This window comes from Rhinolophus ferrumequinum, chromosome 12, assembly GCF_004115265.2.
Source record: "Rhinolophus ferrumequinum isolate MPI-CBG mRhiFer1 chromosome 12, mRhiFer1_v1.p, whole genome shotgun sequence".
Lineage (NCBI taxonomy): Eukaryota > Metazoa > Chordata > Mammalia > Chiroptera > Rhinolophidae > Rhinolophus > Rhinolophus ferrumequinum.
The window spans coordinates 11,989,363-11,993,900 of NC_046295.1; positions in this window are offsets into that span (position 1 = coordinate 11,989,363).

Genomic DNA, 4,538 nt, shown 5'->3' on the forward strand with positions numbered 1-4,538 from the left:
TGTTACAACACTTCCCGAATTATTTTCTAACTTACAATTTCCAGGGTGCACTTGTCACATTGCTGAGAAGTTCGTTAGCAAGAACCATATTTTTCTCAATGGCAAGCACAGTAAGAATAAGGTGGTAGCAGAACAACAAAGTTCCATCTCTATATGGTCACATTTTTGTTAACATGAGGAAAATAATTGCTTTCTGCCAAATGCTATTGTGATAGAAATCTTGCCAGTGTTCTCATTGATGTTACATAACAAGAGGTTAATAAAAATAATATAATAATATATAACATAATATCTTAGTAAACAGAACTTTAATTGCTAAATTAAAGTAGGTTTCTATCTTAGAAACTGATAACTCAAAATGTAAAAATAATTTATGTTCCTGAAGTTTTGTAGTTGTTGTTTTACTATATTTATACTTCCGGTATTAAGAAAAGTTCTCATTTCCCCAGAAGAATAGGCCAGGGCAATATCAAAGCTCTCTTTGAAATCTTGGAGTTCTTTTCATATTGAGGAATGAAATGAATTGGCCACAATGCAACAATTTAAAATTTGTTAATTCACCTTCAGACTATTGCAACTTTGTCATTAGCATCAAAGATATTGGTAAACAATTTTAAAAACATGTCTATCCAGAGGCCTTGGAGTCATGAGTTGCAAGTTAAACATAGTAATCTATTTAGGGTAGAGGCTGGTTATCAGAAGAAAACGTTAAAATTGTGCTGTCTGCTGATTGTTTTCAAAAAATGATATTGTAAAATGAGCATTTTTAACTTTTTCAAGTTCTCACATGTACTTGATGTTGGTTGGAATATGTCTGTTTGTAATGATCTTTATATGAGTAAAGATCTATTTGAAGCATGTGATTGCATCTGTTATAAGGAATATATAGTCACTTTAATCTTAAAATTTCAGTAAATACGCATTGAGTTATAAGGTAGTGTTTAAAGGTAGTGTTCCTTTAAACGGACATGACTATATTAGCTTTTTGTATTTTCTTTCCAGGAAGGCAAAGAAAAATAATTCCATTGAAACTTCAGGAGGAAAGTAGGTAAGCAGAAGTAATTACAGAACTGGAACATCTCCAGAACACTGGGGCTAACATCCTGATTATTTTAGAGCAACATCTTTTACAGCCACAAGTGATTCAGATGAGCCCAATCCATCAGTTCCCACTTCCCCAAAAGGCCTCTTCTAATTCCTGCTGGAGCAATGGCCACCTGGTAAGAGAAGTGATAAATTTTCTTTTTAGTACACTTTTAACTTCCAAAATTCATGTGAAGCTGGACCTCTGAATGATTAGGCATTCTAAAACTGCTGTGAACATAACACTCTGTGCTGTTTTCTGAGGACTGCCTAAGATAGTTACTCATAGACAGATGGGATGAGGAGGCCCTGGGAGAGTTGGACGTTTCTAAGATCACAGGAAAACGTTCCAGTGCCTTAAGGAGAACCATATTAAGTGCATTGCCCTAAGAATGAGGTGGTGGATTCTATGGTATAACCAGGTTTTAACCCTGGGAAAGAAATTTTCATTCATCTAGATTTCATTTTTTTATTTTATTTATTTATTTATTTAGCTTTCATTTATTGAATTGTACCTTCACCATGTCAAAAGCACTAGAGTGTAAGAGTTAAAAATGTGTGCAAATCAGCAAGACAGCACTAAGGAAAGGAAATCATTTTACCTGAATTTGTAGAAAATGGCACTGAAGCAAGGGCATTCATTTATCTGTAGACTCCCCCAGCATGTTATATATAAAGTGATCGATAAGCATTTGTTAAGTGAATGAATCATATGAAACATGACTTGGGAATCTATGTTTTCAAGATGACACGCTAGGTACTTTGTTCAGTCAAAGAGACAAAGGAAAGACATTACAGAGCACTGAAGTTGCTGGAATATCATTAAGTTTCATGAAGTTAGTTAGATAATATTAGAATATGTCATCGGGTTATTTTTCTAATGTGTAAACGTTCAGGTTCGAGCAATCTGAACAACTCCATATAACAATTATAAGGACCTGATAAAAATGACTTATCACCTTCACACTGAAAAAGTGAATGAATGAGTAAATTTTATACCATTGTGGTCAGAGAAAATACTTGGTATAATTTCAATCTTCTTGAATTTGCGAAGACCTGTTTTGTGGACTAACATGTGATCTATTCATGTGGGTTTGAGAAGAATGTGTATTCTGTTGTTGGATAGAATGTTCTATCTATGTCTATTAGTTTTAATCAGTTTCTAGTGCTTAAGTGTGCTTTTTATATACTGGTTCTGTCTGGATGAAGTATCCATTGTTGAGCATGGGGTATTAAATTCCCCAATTATTATTGTGTTGTTGTTTATTTCTCCTGTTATTTCTGCTAATATTTGCTTTATATATTGAGATGCTCTGATGTTGAGTGCAAACATATTTATAATTCCTATACCTTTTTGATGGATTGATCCTTTTATCATTATATAATGACCATCTTTGTTTTTTTTAATCATTTTTACTTAAAGTCTATTTTGTCTGATATAAGTATATGCATAGCTATCCTGGTATTTTGTTGTTGTTACCATTTGCTTGAAGTATCTTTTTCCATCCTTTCACATTCAGTCTGTGTGTCTTCAAAGCTTTAGTGAGTCTCTTATAGGCTGTATATCATTGGATCTTTTGTAAAAATCCATTCTGTCACTCTTTGTCTTTTGATTGGAGACTTTGTTTACTTTTGAAGTAATTATTGATAAGTAAGGCCTTATTATTGCCATTTTGTTCATTGTTTTCTGACTTTTATAGCATCATTCCTTGCTTATGCTTTTGTCTTTTATGATTTAATGACTTTTGATATCAGTGTGTTTTGGCTTCTTTATCACGTTTTTTTGTGTAATTCTGATGGGCTTTTTCTTTCTAATTACTATGAGGATTACATAAAATATTAAATTTTTAGTACCCTATTTTAAACTGTTAACAATTTTACTTTGATAATAACTTTATACTTTATACTTTCTAACCCCCCCCCGCACTTTAGATTATTGTTGTGTATGTATTTTTTAATATTATGTTTCCAATAACACATTATATAGTTTTGATTTTAATATTTTTAACTTTTATATTAGAATTTTAAGTGAATTATGCATCAAAATTACCATATTAGAGGATCTTTGACTCTATATTTATCATTACCAGTGAGTTTTATTCTACCTCCATGTGTTTTATGATCTTAAGTTTCACTTAAATAATTCTATTTAGGACATCTTGTAAGAAAGTCTAGTGGTGATGAACTCCCTCACATTTTGTTTGTTAGAGAAAGTCTTTATTTCTCCTTCATTTTTGAAGGACATCTTTACTGGGTGTATTTTGAATATATCATCCCATTCTCTTGTGGCCTGATTCCTCGCCAAGCACAACTATAAAGTGGGCTCCCTGGTTGCCTGGATTGTCTGGTCATGATTCCTAGATGGTTGGGCCTGGGTACTGTACTCAGAATTAGCTTTCCTGCCTGGGTGGGGCAGCAGAACGGGCCAAGAAGCAACATACAATGCTGATGGAGCTGGATGTCCACCATCGGCTCTTTTTCTCCCTCTGGAGAAACTATAGTCTCAGGGGTGCCCTCTCTGTGTGGGGCTGTTCCAGCCTGGACGAGGGGCAATGCAGTCAGTGTGTAGCCACTCCTCTTACCTTGTAATGCAATCTGCCTCAGTCTCTGTGGTACAAGACAGTGCTTCAGCCTCACCACCATGTTCTTGAATTTTCACAGTGGTGTCTTTCCAGATTGCTACCTGTGTCCTTTTGGTCCTCTGGACATGGCTTTAATATTTGCTGATAACTACTTTGCAATCTGGTATGACTTGTTGATCTGGGCTCATCTTACACATGGAATCAACCACCATATCAACCCTAGATTCTATTAAATAGAAATGACAGTTTAAGAAAACAACATAGATGCTCATTGTTTCCAAGTTTATAGGTAATTATACAAGATATATACTTATTTATATATTCAGATCATGTAATATATATGTGTGTGTGTGTGTGTGTGTGTGTGTGTATTCACCAGAAAATATGATATATACTTCCTTTGTGTGGAGGAGTAAGAGACGAGAAACAGAATGTATAAAGATAGATATATACATATATGTAAATGTAGCAAAACCTCAGGAGTTCATACACTAATATTCCCAATTTTAATAAATAACCAATTGTAGGGTTTTCACTTAATCATTTCTATATTGCATTCATATTATGTCTGTATCTATCTCCTTTTCTTCCCACAGAACCCAGAAGGTAGTAGAATTAGAATATTCCATGATTACTCATTTTGTTTTATAGTATATAACATATGAACTAATTCACAATAACAATGTGAATACTGCCAGTACCAATAAAGATTACTGAAAACAGTATAAAAAAATTGTTTGCATACAGTTTCTCCACATTCTCTCCCAACTTTTATGTTTATACTCTGTCTACTCTAGTTAATCATCCAGCCATTACACGCTATAAGTTATTCCTTTAAGACATTATCTTAGTTCTATAAGTAACTATGTACAG